The 17727-nt window shown below is 39.7% G+C and overlaps 1 protein-coding gene and 1 long non-coding RNA gene across 14 annotated transcripts in view; one reads left to right on the top strand and one right to left on the bottom strand.

Moving 5' to 3' along the window:
* Positions 1–17727, bottom strand: part of ARVCF (ARVCF delta catenin family member) — a 466295-nt gene that overhangs the window by 300168 nt on the left and 148400 nt on the right. The window lies entirely within an intron of this gene.
* Positions 14453–15747, top strand: LOC115661001. The gene is made up of 2 exons (XR_004002993.1): positions 14453–14500; positions 15671–15747. It is a non-coding gene; the product is annotated as an uncharacterized LOC115661001 (long non-coding RNA).

The following is a 17727-nucleotide window of genomic DNA, read 5'->3' as shown; positions in this document are numbered from 1 at the left end:
CAATAAAATGGGGGTTACTTACCTTCTTTTAGGCACTTTGAGGTCTATTGGTAAAAAGCACAATTTTAGCACTAAGTATTATTAAACATGGGGGAAATGTCAAAGGAACAGATAAAAAAGATGCCTGCAAAATTTGCATTAAAATTCAAACTCCTGAGTAATGGTACACATGAGCCCATACAATTATGGTTTCTTACATACACAATCTGCTCTGCGCATGAATATAGAGAAATGTAAGTGGTAGCTAATTTTGCAGTGTGCATTGCCTGAACAATCCAGAAATGAATCTGAATAAAATGGTTATAAATATTATAACTTTGGAGTAACCATATGAGATAAACATATATGCATATATACACTAACTGATATATTTCAATTTACAGTGATATTGCTATCATGTGCAATTTTAGGACAGGATACGAATCAAGATGCCTCATATCCTGAACATCTTGAAATTTAGTTATTTAATCTCTAATTTATATGTTATCTTGTACAATTCTCATCCCATAGAAATGAATAAAATAATAATCTGATTGTGTTCTGAAATCAGATTCTTTTCCTTGTCTATAAATAAATAAATCAGGCTGCAGAAACCATACATACTAAATCTGGAGAGCTGGGGAAAGAATGCCAGGAACATCTTGTTTATTGGAACAATAAAACATAAACAGCATAACTCGATAAAACACTCTATCCAGTGCAGTAGTAGATAGTGTCTTGTTTTAAAATGTGAATACTGTATGTAAAAGGGTAACAGTGAGACCATATAATTTCAGTGATCTCTGGAGAGAACACTGAATCAGTAATGCAAGTTACCATGGAATTACCACATAGTGAATGCATGGTTAGTGAAATATAGCATGCTATTTTGAATTACACAAGGAAGTCAGATATTGTATGCAATATGGATAGTGGCTGCAATTAAAAAGTCAACAGTTGTCACACAGATATTACAGTATTTCTCCCTACTTAGAACAGGAAATAATTTTGGTATTTGAAACCATGATGTGGTAACTCTGGGTAAAAGAAAGCCCTTGATGAATTCTACCAGGATTTCAACAATTTCCACCCCACCATCAACCTCAGCCTGGACCAGTCCACGCAAGAGATCCACGTCCTGGGCACTACAGCGCAAATAAGCAATGGTCACATAAACACCATCCTACACCGGAAATCTACTGACCGCTATACTTACGTACATGCCTCTAGCTTTCATCCAGACCACATCACACAATCCATTGTCTACAGCCAAGCTCTAAGATACAACCGCATTTTCTCCAATCCCTCAGACAGAGACAAACACCTACAGGATCTCTATCAAGCGCTCTTAAAACTACAATATTCACCTGCTGAAGTGAAGAAACAGATCGACAGAGCCAGAAGGGTATCCAGAAGTCACCTACTACAGGACAGGCCCAACAAAAAAAGTAACAGAACGCCACTAGCCGTCACCTTCAGCCCCCAACTAAAACCTATCCAGCGTATCATCAAGGATCTACAAGGATCTATCCCGAAGGATGATCTCTTACTCTCACAGACTTTGGAAGACAGGCCAGTCCTTGCTTACAGACAGCCCCCCAACCTGAAGCAGATACTCACCAGCAACTACACACCACACAACAAAAACACTAACCCAGAAACATATCTTTGCAACAAACCCCGTTGCCAACTCTGTTCACATATCTATTCAAGGGACACCATCACAGGACCTGACCACATCAGCCACACCATCAAGGGCTCATTCACCTGCACTCTACCAATGTGATATATGCCATCATCTGCCAGCAACGCCCCTCTGGCATGTACATTGGCCAAACCGGACAGTCTGTACGCAAAAGAATAAACGGACACAAATCAGACATCAAGAATTATAACATTCAAAAACCAGTTGGCGAACACTTCAACCTCCCTGGACACTCAATAACAGATTTAAAAGTGGTAATCTTTCAACAAAAAAACTTCAAAAACAGACTCCAACGAGAAACTGAAGAACTGGAATTAATTTGCAAACTAGACACTATCACATTAGGCCTGAATAAAGACTGGGAGTGGATGAGTCACTACAAGAATTAAAAAAAACCTAATTTCCCCATGCTAATTTGCCCTACTGTTACTCACACCTTCTTGTTAACTGTTTGAAATGAGCAACCCTGATTACCACTACAAAAGTGATTTCTCATCCGGTTGCTAATAGCCCACTTTAATTGATTTGTCTCGACCCCCCACTGTGTAAGGCAACTTTCATCTTTTCATGTACTACTATATATATCTTCCTACTGTATTTTCCACTCCATGCATCTGATGAAGCGGGTTTTAGCCCATGTAAGCTTATGCCCAAATAAATTTGTTAGTCTGTAAGGTGTCACAAGTACTCCTCGTTGTTTTTTCTGGGTAAAACTGAATTTTTTAATGGTTTCCACCAAACAGGTAAAAGATCTGATTGACACAATGGTAGCAGTAAACAATAACACGGTATTTTTGTTTCATATACTGTATGTACCTAAAAGCGTATGGCAGCAGAAAAAAAAGGTCACTACTTCCCCCATCATAAGGAGAAGAGGAACAGTGGAGTGCACACATGAAACATGCTCTAGTCCACACAATGGTTTTCTGATTTACATTCCAAGATAGAACCTTAGAATACAGTTCTGTTTTGAAAAGGGGATTCTAGATGTGGCATTAAGAGGTTCCTTCTGTCAGGCTTTGTCTAGATTAGGAAAAAATGGCATGTGTTTTTTTAAATACAGTTAGCTCAACTTAACTAGCTTAACCCAATCGAAATCTCACTTAACATCAATGTCTAAGATATAACTTGACCTGCCAAAAATCAAGCTAAAGATGTTAAATTGTGTCTACAGTGGAGTTTTCAATAGCGTTAAGATAGATCAATTGAACTAAGCTAATTAAATAGGTGCTTTTCCCCAATTATCTAAACAAGACCGCAGCAATTCCAGATGAAATTTGCTCATTTTACAAATAAAAGGATGTTCTAATTTCAGCCCTACAAACTCATCCTGGGATTTTAAACTGTGGTCTCTGGTTTGTAATCACTCCACCAGTAATAAAAGTTAACCAGGCATCACTTTAGATTCCCACTCCGGCTCCCACCATAGCTGTGTTGGTTCTGCAGGGTTAATAAGTGTAAAGGCTCATCTGATAAGTAAGAATATGCCAGTATTATAGTATCTTCTGAGCATAATCACACTTTAAAGTCAGATGGAGAGAGAGGTCATTCTGCTAAACTTTTCTTCTTGTTCAAAAGCCAAGTGAACAACAATACTAATATACCAATTTTAAATGTTAATCATTTCCCCCTCTCTATATATTACATGAATTTATACAATTTCTTGCATTTATATTCCTCCATTCTTCTTTCTATGAGCTTCTGCAAGAAAAACTTAATGGCGAATATGTTTCCCAGGACAATAGGTTCTAGCTGAGATTCTCATTCTCTAGGGTGATGCACCACCCTTTATAATGGAAATGTGTTCAAAAAAAGAAATTCTGTCAATATTGACTACAAAAATGAGCCACATGAGTAAATAAATAGTCATCAAATCACGAGAAAATGATCGATGTAATTCTGCAACCCTTACTCATCCAGCTAGTTCCATTAGAATCAGCAGAACTGTGAAAAAAGGCTGCTACACTAAACCCAATGTTTGTGGATGTGGCTAAATGCCCACTGAATATATTTTAAAACTGTATGTACTGGAACAAATCCAATCCTGGTGTAACTCCACTGAAGTGAATCATGGGATCATAGAGAATCATATAAATGTAGGGCTGGAAAGGACCTCAGTAAGTCATCCAGTCAGCTTCTTGCACTGAGGCAAGCCCAAGTCAACCTAGACCATCCCTAACATGCATTTATCCAATCTGTTCTTAAAAACCTCTAGTGATCGGGATTCCACAACCTCCCTTGCAAGACTGTGCCAGAGCTTAAATACCCTTATAGCTAGAAATGTTTTCCTAATCTTTAACCTAAATCTCCCTTGCTGCAGCTTAAGCCCATTACTTCTTGTTCTACCTTCATGGTAATACATGGAGACCAACTGATAACCATCCTTTTATATCCACCCTAAACATATTTGAAGACTGTATCGGTTCCTCCTCAGTCTTCTTTTCTCAAGGCTAAACATGTCCAGGTTTTTTAACCTTTCCTCATAGGTCAGGTTTTCTAAACCTTTTATCAATTTTGTTGCTCTCCTCTGGACTCTCTCCAATTTGTCCAAATCTTTCCTAAAGTGTGGCACCCAGAATTAGACACAGTATTCCAGCTGAGGCCTCGCCAGTGCTGAATAGAGCAAGATAATTGCCTCCTACAATTACCTACACATGACAATCCTGTTACTATACCTTGGAATGATGTTAGCCTTTTTCATAACTACATCACAATGTGGGCTCATATTCAATTTGTGATCCACTACAACCAGATTCTTTTCAGCGGTACAGCTGCCTAGCCTGTTATTCCCCATTTTCTAGTTGTGCATTTGATTTTTCCTTCCTAAGTGTAATACTATGCACTCATGTTACACCAGGACTATCTAGCCCACTGAACTGCAGAATCTGAAGCATATGTGCTACCACTGTACATGGCAGCATTTGTAACCAGGGGCCAAGGAGTACTGAAATGTGTAGTGAAATTTTTCTGAACACCTCACAGCATGGAGAGATGACCCTACTCTTTGCAGATTGACCCTTTTAAAATACATATATGTATAGAGAGAGAGATACACCTACCTCATAGAACTAGAAGGGACCCTGAAAGTTCATCAAGTCCAGCCCCCTGCCTTCACTAGCAGGACCAAGTACTGATTTTGCCCCGATCTCTAAGTGGCCCCCCCAAGAACTGAACTCACAACCCTGAGGTTAGCAGGGCAATACTCAAACCACTGAGCTATCCCTCCCCCAAACATGAGTGCTTAGACATTCAGTCAGGTGTTTATATTTTGCCATTCTAAGATGAGGAAATCCGTAAACAGTAAATTAATGCTGCTCAGTGCACTGTGAGTTAGATATCTTTGTGGCACTACTTGTAAAGGTTGTAGGATTACCGAATGCAGCATCATTTTGCTATATATTTCCTGTAGTGGTGTACACCAGATTTCCCATGAGAACATATGTAATATTTTGGTATTACCCTGTCTTCATCCCACCACAGCAACTTTGAGTTTGTGGATCTTGTTTTGACCTTCTTTGTGGCACTGTGCGTTAAGTTCCTATGATGGCACATCAATAGGAAACTTCTGAAGCTGAATTTTGAGTAGATAGTTACATTTTCAGCAGCTAGATGTAGGAGCATATGGCCATACATTTGTAATTTTAAGTGGATGTCACCAAAACTATGATTTTGTTGAAAGCTAGAGTGGGTCTAGCTTTCAAACTTATATTAATTTGCTTAGGAGGTTCTCTAAGACAGGAAACAAGTTGGGACACTCAGAGCATAATGAGGCAATGGAAGCATAGCTGTTCAGAGTTCTGAACACATCTTCATTCCTATAAACCCTGAAGGGGACTAACATAATCTAGAGGACTCTCTCATGAGTAAGGCTGCAAGTCTGTCATGGAGGTCACGGAAGTCACAGATTCCATGATTTTCTGGGACATCAGTGACTTGTGCAGCCTTCAGATATGCCTGACCCCAGGGCTGCCCAAGCAGCTTGGCAGCCCTGGGGCCAGCTGCACTATCCCCCAGCAACAGCAGCGAGTCCTATGGCCCCCCCCATGCCTCCACCAGCAACAGCAGCAGTCCTGGGCCGTTCCCCGCCAGCACCAGCACTCCCAGGGCTGGCGGCTGCCAGTGGCAGTGATCCTGGGACTGGTGGTGGCCAGCAGCTGTGATCCTGGGCTTCCCCCCACCAGCAGTGGGAGCAGCAGTCCCAGGTGCTCCCTGCCAGCTCTGGTGGTCCCAGGATGCCTCCCGCCAGCAGCAGCGGTTACGGCACCCACAGCAGCGGTGGTCCCTGATGGCTCCTGCTAGCAGCAGCGGTCCCAGGCCATTCCTCCATCCCCGAGCTCCAGTGGGTGCCCCAGAGCACCCCCTCAAGTGCCAATGGGCACCCTGAAGTCCCCACAAGCACCAGTGGACACCCCAGAGCCCCCCAGCACCAGCAGCACCCCCCAAGTCCCCAGAACACCCAAGTTTTAGTCAAGGGTATTTTTAGTAAAAGTCATGGACAGGTCACCTGCCCATGAATTTTTATTTATTGCCTGTGACCTGTCCATGACTTTTACTAAAAATACCCATGACCAAAACGTAGCCTTACTCATGAGGTATCATTTTATGAAGATTTAAAATATCAGGCCACATGAAGATTCCAATTTTCCCCTCTCTGTTTCTATAAATATAGGAGAATTAGGCTTGGAGGAGCTGGCCTGAGAGTACGAAGTCTGGGTCTGAAGCATAATTTACTTCTCAGCCCACTTCTTTGATTTCACCGTGGAGGCCGGACTTGACAATTCAGAGGGCAATGGAGAATAGAAAGATGGCCACTAGGTGACTAATCTCCCTGTGTTCACCAACACTTTGCAGCCAGATTATGGCTGCCTCTTTCATAAGTACAGGGCAGAATGAACCAACATAAGGCCAGTCATAAAGTGACCCTTATCTGAGTTGTGAACTCCATTAGTACAGCCAGTTTTATATTAAGATTTACAAGTATTCCATAGACAGCAAAAATGGTCAACAGTTAACTTCTCAATCATATAAAATCCAATCCAAGTATAAAAATAGAGAAGCAAGGTGTGTCTGTTGAGGCACAGAATATTCCCCACTATATTTCCTGTAATCTGTCCCTCACAGTGTAACTTCAGAGTCTGAAGCTACATTTTGGGGAGGGGCTATCAGTATCTTTCTCCAAGAACATAAATGTGGTCTAATCCATGACTGGGATGCCAAGCCTCTACTGCAGTGCAAATAATAAATAAAATGTTTCCCAGTGTTGCCTACTGAATGCAATCAAAATGTCAAGCCTCGTTCCCATTTCTTTAAATAAAATTGGCCAAAATAAAACAAAATAAAACACCACTTCCTGTGGTAAACAGTCACATTTCCTAAAGAGATTTGTGAGAGGCAGTGTTCTCTAGTGGTCTGTGCACAGGGCCGGGTGTCAGTCCTTCCAGCTCTAACACAGGCTTGCTGGGTGGCCTTGAGCAAGACTCTTTCCCTCTGTCTCTAAAACAGGGATAATTGGAGTATTTACTTATTTTGAAAGGGCTATTGCATTAATGTTTCAGTGTTTTGAAGATAAAGTACTTAATTATTAGAACTGTCTACTGATGAATAAACTACTGCTATAGAAGCAGCATCAAAAGCCTAAAGCTAAATTTCACTTGTATGATTCATTTACTAGAAAGATTTAATTGACATACCAATAGGCTGTTTTGCTGAATTTGCTGTTTGTATTCAGGTTCCTCTACTAGGTAAATCAACTACATTCAAATCCTGTTGCCTTCCTATGTGGCTTCAAAACATCTGACTGGGCAGATAATTATTTTATCCCTTATAATTTGGTAGGATAGCTGTTTTCTGCACAGTATTGTCACAGCAGAGAGCTATCTCCAACTTCAGAAGTTCAATATAACCTTGAATGAAGAATTACTTATTAATATCAGTGTACCTGTGAAGCTATTAACCTCACACAGCACAAAAACTAGACCTGCAAAGAGCCCAGGAAACACTGGTATATGACAAGTAAACGCTCTTTCAGTTCATCTTAAATTTCATTTTGTGGTGGCCACCACTAATCATTCAAGATGACTGATCAGGAAGCCTTTGGGTATGAAAGAACTTGGCAATAGCCCATTCAGTTGTCCTGGAGCCCCAATCTCAGAAACTTAGTGGGAAATTCCAGGCCCTGCTGTGGGCTAATGACTGAGGTTTCATTAGTTATAGAGTCACAGTAATATATGACATGCGGAAGGGCTGTGTGGGATGTGTCACACACTGGATTGAAGGTGCCCTCTGTTGGCAGATCCCTGCAACATTTTAGGATGCCACCCTGAAGGATGGACCAACCCATGGAAGAGCTTTGAGGATGGGGGATAGATGTCTGGATAAAGGAGAAAGAAAAATGACAGACTCCTTTTCTAGTAATAACTTGTACATTAATAAAAAAGCACTAATGTGTACCACTAAACACTTTTCTTTGGAGAATTAACAGAAAGTGAGTTGTGGCTAAAGTCCTAACACAACTGTACAGAAATATCCTACATAGTCTGGCATTTCAATGAAACTCCCACAAAGGTGTGACCTTAAGGAGCACGCTGGGGAAAGGTGATGTGTAAATTAATCTCTCACAGGAGAATATGCAATAGTAATTACCAAGCAACATGCGAGAGCATAGGAAAGTATCAGGGGACAGGTATCCCTAGACCAAGAGCTATGACAACAGAAAGAGCCACCACTGATTTTTTTCTAGCTTACAGGACTATCAAGATAGTCACTAGATGAGCCTGAAAGAGGAAGAGAAGGTAGGAACTAGAGGACAGTCTGTGTTTCTAATATTTTTAATTAAACACTGGAATTGTTCCATAGGGTTCATATATCTCACCCTGCTAGACAAGCCAAGCAATCTTTTCTATTATCTAATTCTGTACTTAGCCACAGGGCTCCTGCCAATCTGAAGGGCTGGCTTGCTCTATAATTTTCTCACTACTGTAGGAGCAGGCAGAACAGTAAAAGCAGGTTAGGACAGAAGAGTCATTGTATAAAACATTTTATAGATTTATTGACTAGTGCCTTGACGCAGTTCCACTGAGCAGCCCAATAAACCTGAGTGGAACTGCTTCAAGTTTATGTGCAATGAGATTAATACAGAGGGTAAGAAAAACCTGTACTCTGCTTTTTAACATTACAGTTACAGAAGGGTGAATATCTCCAAATATTTTCTATGAATGTTTACTTAAACAGTTGAGTGTATCTGAATGGTGTTGACATAACCTCCTTCTATATTCCTCAAATATTTACGCGAACAAGTTTTATGAACATTCCTGTCAGTAAAAGCTAACTTTAAGTAAATATTATAGATACTTATGGATAGCAAATTTTGAATTTGTGAACATATTTGCAACAGAAGCACAATGTTAATTATGTGACCTATGTTCCCAATCAAAACTAATGTTTGAATTTTGAATATCAAACGCGTTGTGACAGAGGGTCTGTAATCTGTCAGTTTACATTTCATAGTAGAAGCAAATTTAAAGAGTCAAATCCATGCTACTGCTGATCATCCAAGACACATTCACCATGAGGACATGATTCAAAACCTATAGCCAAGAAAAACTGATCTACAAATCAAAATGTCAATCACCTTGACTGGTGAGGAGTATCAAAGGAGCAGCGATAAAATGGCCTGTGAACTTAAGAGATAGGAAGGTGGAGGAATCTCCTAAAGGTAAAAAGAGGGCACAATAGTCCTTACATGAGGAGGGAAAAGACTATTTCTTCCATATGCTATTCCTGGATCAAAGACTCCTTTGTGGAAATGTTAATGTAAGCTCACCTGATAGTGAACTCTAACACCTGGACTTGATAAACAGGTCTGCTACAGAGAGGGACTTCTAGACACAGCAGCGGGAAGCAATGTGTGGATTGGTCAGGGGGATCCGACTTTGAGATATGTAAGATTCTTTCCCCTGGAACTAAGAATTTTTTTTAAAGATTTCTAGAGGTGAAAGGGATCATAGAAACACAAAGTGCCAAGCAAACACTTACTCAGGCATAATAGGAACACAGCTCTTTTTCTGTTGGTTGGACACTGCTCCAGCATTTGAAAGCTATGATCCTGCATCTGTTGTAGCAACTGCAAATTTGTACAAGTTCTACCCATCATAGTTTGCTTTCTCTCCTCACAACTTCAATATAGTCTGGTTTTGTCTCTGTTTTTACAAAATTATTTCAGGAGTTCCCTGGGGACATATTTGTATGTTTTCTCTAAACAGGATTATACACGCCGCTTCATTCCATCCACCAAACAGCACTAATGTGTACATCTGTGCAGACTGTGTAACTTGTTGCTATGAGGTGAAAGGGGCATACATCCTGGCAAGACTATCATGATTTGCCATTTTCATGTATCCCCATTTCTTCTCTCATTTGTCTGCAGTTTGTGCAGAGCTCTGCAGCCAAAATTGTCACTAGGCCCAGCAGTTCAGACACATCTGAACTTTAAACAAGCTAAATATCAACTGTTTTGATCCACAGCCCCAGCGGGGCAACTCAATCACAGAGGCCTCAGGTTAAACTAATTTACCATCCTGATCTGTAAGACATGCCTAACCTGCAAAGAATGTAAGAAATAACTATGAAGCAGATTGTTTATTTGCTTCCATTGGGCAAAATGGCACCAAACTCCATCTTCTTAATGATCACATATTCAGTGTATCCCTTGGCCCATCCAGACTTTGAATCTAGGATCCCTTCACATAGGTGTCAAGCAGGGATGTCTCCACAGAGGAGTGAATGCTATTAGTCTAGGGAACATTATAGCATTTTTCTCTGGCATCTGTTCAGGAGTTAGAGCATTAGGCAGGTTCCCCAATTCAGGTCTTGCTTTTAAACCGAATCAGTAGAAGTATTTCATATCAATATAGCAAATAAAGAGTCTAAACTATCTGAGCTTTCAGGAGCTTTCAGTGATGCAGATACATGAATCCAGAACATTTATATTACAATCTAAAAGATGCAGTCTGGTGTATTTTAAATTACTCAGACCAGTTTGAGTTGTATCTGACACCACCCAAATGGTGGTGATTAGATAGGACTTTTCTGCCTGGCTTACTTTTACATAAAGATTGAGACCAAATTCACTGTGCTATTTAGAGCAGAAGAAAAACTGAATTTGATGGTCATTTATCTGTACCAGACACCGTAAAATGCAGCACAACTGACTGTCCATTACAAAGCTGATGGAGGTAGATGTGAGGCAATCTTTCCCAAAGGTGCCTGGGTTTCAGCCACTGCTGACAGTTCCTCACCTTCATGAGTGCCAGATTCACTTCCCAAAACCAAAGCGTCTGATAGTAAATTCCAGTTACTCGATACTGCTGTTATATTTCAGTAGCCTGGACTGTCTCATCACTGAATGAAGTGGGCAGGAGGAAAGTTTCTGTTACACAGAAATTTCTAGAATCAGGTACACTGCTACCTCGATATAACATGAATTCGGATATAACGTGGTAAAGCAGTGTTCCGGGGGGGGGAGCACTCCAGTGGATCAAATCAAGTTCAATATAACATGGTTTCACCTATCACGCGGTAAGATTTTTTGGCTCCCAAGGACAGCGTTCTATCGAGGTAGAGGTGTATAAAGAAAAACGATTGAGAAACAAGTGATAGCTCAAAAACTAAATCACATGCTTGAGACTCTGTACTCTCTTAGTGTTGGGCACTTCTGAAGATCCTTCCTTAGCACTAATACCTCTTGCAAGAACAGCACTTCCCAGTATGAACAACTCAACCATGTTTGTATTAAAGAATTGGGGCTAGTCTTTACTAGCAACAGCATTGTTATAGAAACTGTGGACCAACAGAGCCTCCAGAGTTATAAGTGCAGGCCCAGAGTAACTGCAATAACTTCCCAATGTTGTCATCCAATAGTTGAAGAGAAGAGTCAAGGAAGGCCAGCTTCCCATCAATAACAGTCTCACCTGTTGCCTGACAGGTTCTGGAGAAAGTCCTAGACAGTCTTTTCAGGCATTTAAAAGTCAGGGCTGAGCTAAGAAATTTCGATCCAGATCCAAGCTTCTCCAAAGTTAAAGGGGCTTCAGGCCCGCTGTTCTGATTTGAGCCACTCTTTAGTTAAAAGAGTGAAAATGTGGTGAGATGGGCCATCCATGCTGGGGGGATTCAAAGTGAGCAACCTATCTTAGTTCTTATCTCCTGGGACATTAGGTTCTAGGGGTCTTTGCCAAGTACCAAGTTCAATTTTTGGCTGATAATGACTCTTAGGTAGTTATAATTTGGGCTCCTTCTATAGGAAATCTGTCAACATACATGGTAGAACTCAAGAAGCTCAGTGACTCTAGTAAATTACGAGAATACCTGGGGTGACAGTCCAAGCAATCAATGGAATTCTGTTCCAAGAATGCTTCATGCTTAGTAGACAAAGCATCCAATCAGCAGAAGCCCACCTTCCACCTCTGTTTTGGAGAGTATACTAGTAACAATGGCTGAATCTTAAAATTGGAGAAAATACACATTGGTGCTAGAATGTTGAGAAAGTCACATTATTCTGCCACACACTCCAAAACAATAGCCCTAGGACTTAGACATATGATGAATTCACAGTTCACATGAAACATTACCACATCTATGTGTTAGAAATTTCCTGCATATCCTCTGTCTGGTTACTTTTTGCAGAATAGTGAGAGGAGTGGCATTCTGAAGTTCAGCAGAAAATGCGCTGAGGTCACAATCTTCCTTCTCCCAACCTTCTCCTCCCCTCTCCCCAACGTAACTTTATGCTTCATATTTTTCTGCATACTACAGTAGATTCAAAGTACTAGGTAAAAAAATTAATACGATTTTCTAAGAACCATTTACAGCTTAAAACATAAGGGAAAACAAATTAAATTAAATTTAAAAAAGCAAATTATTTATTTTCCCACTGTCCCATTATAAGAGATTTAATCTCATTCATTTAATTCTATGCTTATGCATGTCACCAACATTATAACAACAGCCACAATTCACAGAAGTTAGCCCCACCTATGCTCTGATAGATTTATCGAAAGAAAGTGAAATAAACCCCATGATCCAGGTCATTAGGGATAAGACATTAAATTCTTCATATTCTGATAAATTCAGACACACAGGCCCACTTCTTATGTGTGCATGAGAAGCGGGACATAACAAGCTTTAGTTCACATTCCTAGGTCACTGCATTTGAGAATAAATTCAGGGAACCATCCAGTTGACCTCCTTTGTTTTTTATTTCAATATAACATGCTACAAGAGCCAGCATTGTGCACAATAGGACAAATCTATTGCACAATGCAGGAAATCTCCTCGTTAACAGTGAGGATGCTAACAGTAAGGGCAATAAGTCATTTGGCTGCTGTTATCATCAATCAGGCATGAAGGCTCTGGTATTCTGCAGTCTGAATTCTTTATCTAACTGATTAGTCATACAGGCCAACTGTATTACAGTATTGCTTCTCCACTCTCATTACAGATCTCCTCCATTTAGAGTATTAAAACCCTGCTGATGAGCTCAGCTTTGCATGGAACAACTGGCTTTATTACAAAGCCACAGACCTCTCTTTAGAGAACGAGCGGAAGCCTGCAAAATCAATCCAAATACAAATAAAGCAACAAGAATCCACCCAGACAAGCAGTGAAAAGATATTTTAAGGTGAAGAGTGAATGAAGTATGCAAAGAAATGAAGTGTAACAAGAAGGCAGAAATTTTTATTACCAAAAACTTAGTAATTTCCATGATGATCACTGAAGAGCTAAGAACAGTGTGTTAGAGTAGCAAACATATCACTAATAACTAGTTTTGAATTCCCAATATAAAATTGTGCAGGGAGGTTATACTTGTCACAGGGCCACAAAAGCAAGACCACTGAAGAATTTGTTCCCTGTTCCTTTTCATGTTACATCCTAACTAGGGCTGTTGATTAATCAGTCAACTCACATGATTAACTCAAAAAAATTACTCACAATTAATCGCAGTTTTAATTGCATTGTTAAATAATAGAATATCAATTGAAATTTATTAAATATTTTGGATGTTTTTCTGCATTTTCAAGTATATTGATTTCAGTTACAATGCAGAATACAAAGTGCACAGTGCTCACTTTATATTATTTTTATTACAAATATTTGAGCTGTAAAAATGATTAAATAGTATTTTTCAGTTCACCTCATAAAAGTCCTGTAGTGCAATATCTTTATTCTGAAAACATAAGTTACAAATGTCAATATTTTTTGTTACATAACAGCACTCAAAAACAAAACAATGTAAAACTTTAGAACCTACAAGTCCACTCAGTCCTACTTCTTGTGCAGCCAATGGCTAAGAGAAACAAGTTTGTTTACATTTACATGTGATAATGCTGCCCACTTCTTATTGACAATGTCACTTGAAAGTGAGAACAGGTATTCGCGTGGCACTGTTGTAGCTGGCATCAGAAGACATTTATGTGCCAGATGCGCTAAAAATTCGTATGCCTCTTCATGCTTCAGCCATTGTTCCAGAGGACATTCTTCCATGCTGATGACGCTCATTAAAAAAATAATGCATTAATTAAATTTGCAACTGCCCCCCCGGGGGAGACTTGTACGTCTCCTGCTCTGTGTTTTACCTGCATTCTGCCACATATTTCATGTTATGGCAGTCTTCGATGATGACCCAGCACAAGTTCATTTTAAGAACACTTTCACTGCAGATTTGATAAAATGCAAAGAAGGTACCAATGTGAGATTTCTAAAGATAGCTACAGTACTCGACCCAAGGTTTAAGAATCTGAAGTGCCTTCTAAAGTCTGAGAGGTGTTGACCTGAATTTGATGGGTTAGTTGTTATGGCTCACCACTGATCGCATCCAACCAGAAGATTTATTAGGTACTTATCCAATTCAGACTACAGATTCAAGAACTCAGAGAGTTCTATATCGAGAGAAGATTCTCGAGGTGCTTGGCAAGATCACGTACACTGAGGACAATACCAAATTGATAAAATCTTTATTGACATTAACATAAAAAGAAGAAATGCAATGAAACTTATAACTGCAAAACAGTAAAAGAATTCCAAAACTCCTGGTGGTAACATTTCTATTATAAGTACCTTAACCTAACATACTTACACCCTTTTTTGAGGACCTGGTAATAGGAGGTGAAGGACCAGATTCACTCTTGGCATGCCCGATGGTGCTGGCTTCCGCAATGGTTAGAAATGTTGAGTAGTTATACTATACTGCAGAAGCTGAGCTGACAGCGTGATAGGAGATAGAATAAAGAATCGGAGAACTGGAAAAAGCACTCCAAAAAAACGAAGTTTCAGGAATTAGAAGAGCAAGAATTTGGAAAGAGTTAAGACCCTTAGAATATAGAATACAGCAGATGTTAAGAGCTCTCTCTTACAAGGTATTTTATAGGATCCTGACCTATGTAATTCAGGTCCAAATCTTATTTCCGCACCCTAAGAAATTTATGGGTACCCTTCTCCTATAGGTTAGTAGATTATGACACTTACTTTCTAAATATATTAATAAGGATTATCTCACTCCAAAACTGCCAATCTAGGCTCTCCTGATGACCTCCATGTTGTGGTGTACCCTGCGGTTACCAACCAGTTGTAGATGCCGGATAAACCTGTGATGTAATGTGGATAGTTTCTCCTGTTGGTTCCCCAAAGTTCAGGGACCATTCTTATCTGTGCCAAAGGTTGCCAGTTTTTATGCTAACATGTTCATAACTGATTATAGTTTTTGCTATATAGCAGATCCTACCGGATCTTACAAGCCGGTAGGCTTCTTGCATTTCAGCAAAACTTATTATTAGGAAACACCTGCCTCAACACATCCTAAATTCCAAGGAATTAATACTGATAAAATATAAGAATAAAATAGATTAATTTCAGAAAAAGAAACATATTAATAGATACTGCTGGCTGGATTAGTAGGATATAATAGTTAGTAAAATAAACCTATGGGGTACAGAGGGATAAGGTGTGGAGCATTCTTTCAGAAGTCTTAAAAGAGCAACACTCTGATGCGGAAACTACAGGACCCGAACCACCAAAAAAGAAAAAAAGACCTTCTGCTGGTGACATCCAGCTCAGCTAATGAAAATGACCATGCATTGGTCTTCACTGCTTTGGATCATTACTAGCAGAGCCCATCATCAGCATGGATGCATGTCCTCTGGAATGGTGGTTGAAGCATGAAGGGATATAGGAATCTTCAGCACATCTGGGACATAAGTATCTTGCAACACCGGATACAATAGTGCCGTGTGAATGCCTGTTCTCACTTTCAGGTGACTTTGTAAACAAGAAGTGGGCAGTATTATCTCCTGCAAATGTAAACAAACTTGTTTGTCTTAGCGATTGGCTGAACAAGAAGTAGGATTGAGCGAACTTGTAGACTCTCAAGTTTTACTCTGTTTTATTTCTGAATACAGTTATTTCTTGTACTTAACTCTACATTTGTAAGTTCAACTTTCATGATAAAGAGACTGCACTACAGTACTTGTATTAAGTGAACTGAAGAAGACTATTCCTTTTATTTTTACAGTGCAAATATTTATAACAATAAATGAATATAAAGTGAGCACTGTACACTTTATATTCTGTGTTGGAATTGAAATCAATATATTTGAAAATATGGAAAACATCCAAAATATTTATATAAATGGTATTCTATTATTGTTTAACAGCACAATTAATTGCAATTCTTTTTTTAAATCTCTTGACAGCCCTAATCCTAATGCATTTGCTACAGAGGCCTCAAGTCACGTGGGGCACCTCTTGGCTGAGAAATGGACAGGGCTACCTACAGAATTTGGCAATGCTGCTCTTCGATTCAGCAGGAAGGGAGCTCGGAGTTCAGTGATATGAGGCACTTCCCTCCAGCTCCCTTCCTCAATATTAAATACACTGGTACTACAGCACCTGCAACACTTTGCACCCAGAAATGGGACACTGAAGCAGTATTCTCTCTGCTTTCATATACTGACATGCCTGCAGACCTACTTCTGAGAAAAATAATAGCACAAGGAGTCTCAACATAAAGCTATCCTTACTGCAGATGTATTCCAGCCTCCATTTCCTCTTCTTTCCCACTCCCAAATCCAGTAGCTGTCCACCAGGTTCCTAATGCATAATTTCTTCTGATTCACAATTTGTTCCAAAAAGCCTTGAACACAGTGTACCATCTAATCACACTGCAACCAACATCTTAATATAAAGAATGAACACTTCTCATAGTAATCTACACATTTATATAGCATCTACTCACCCACAAATGTCCATAATTAATAAACAAAATCACTCACCTCACTTCTGTGCAAAACATTTTTTTTTTTAAGATTGGACCTATCAGTCTCAACAGCTGAACTACCAGTCCAGAAAAGAACCTTTTTCCTCTCATTTTAAGAACTATGCGAGTTACCATTCACCTCTACAACAGTCAGATACAGTCCACTACACACTGCATGCCCTATGGGTCCTAGTTACCTCTCCATAAATAAATATATCATAGTAAGTGACCTTCTCAAATTTTTTTCCCATTGCACCATAGACAGCACTGGGTATTATAAACTGCACCAAGCTTCTCTTCTGCTTCTTTCCGGTTTGGTTTAAAATATTCCATTCCCAGCATACCTGATGATTTCTATATTCAGGAGTCAAAGCACTGCTGAGCTGGCACCCAGTGGGATTTCAGCACAGAATGTGGAGAGGAATTACTCACAGAAAAAACCTGCAATGATGATCAAGTCCTGCAGCCAGCAACCACTGCCATTCCCAAGCCCTCCCTCCATCCCTTGCATAATACTGAAGATATGAGAAATAAAGGAGGATAGAAATATCTAGACCTGCCACCTACTCCCAGTCAGATATTCTGCACAATGTGGGCACTAGGAATTGGTTAGGGAATGCAGTTTTGACTGTAGTCTGTTCTACATTTTAAAAAAAAACAGTCGTTTTCAAAGTTGAAGTCAAGTAAAATGAACATGCCCTCTATTTTAGTATTTTGGACTAAGTTCTTCTGCTGTCTC

This window comes from Gopherus evgoodei, chromosome 13 (genome assembly GCF_007399415.2).
Source record: "Gopherus evgoodei ecotype Sinaloan lineage chromosome 13, rGopEvg1_v1.p, whole genome shotgun sequence".
In the NCBI taxonomy this organism is placed as follows: domain Eukaryota; kingdom Metazoa; phylum Chordata; order Testudines; family Testudinidae; genus Gopherus; species Gopherus evgoodei.
This window is presented reverse-complemented; position numbering and strand designations above follow the sequence as displayed.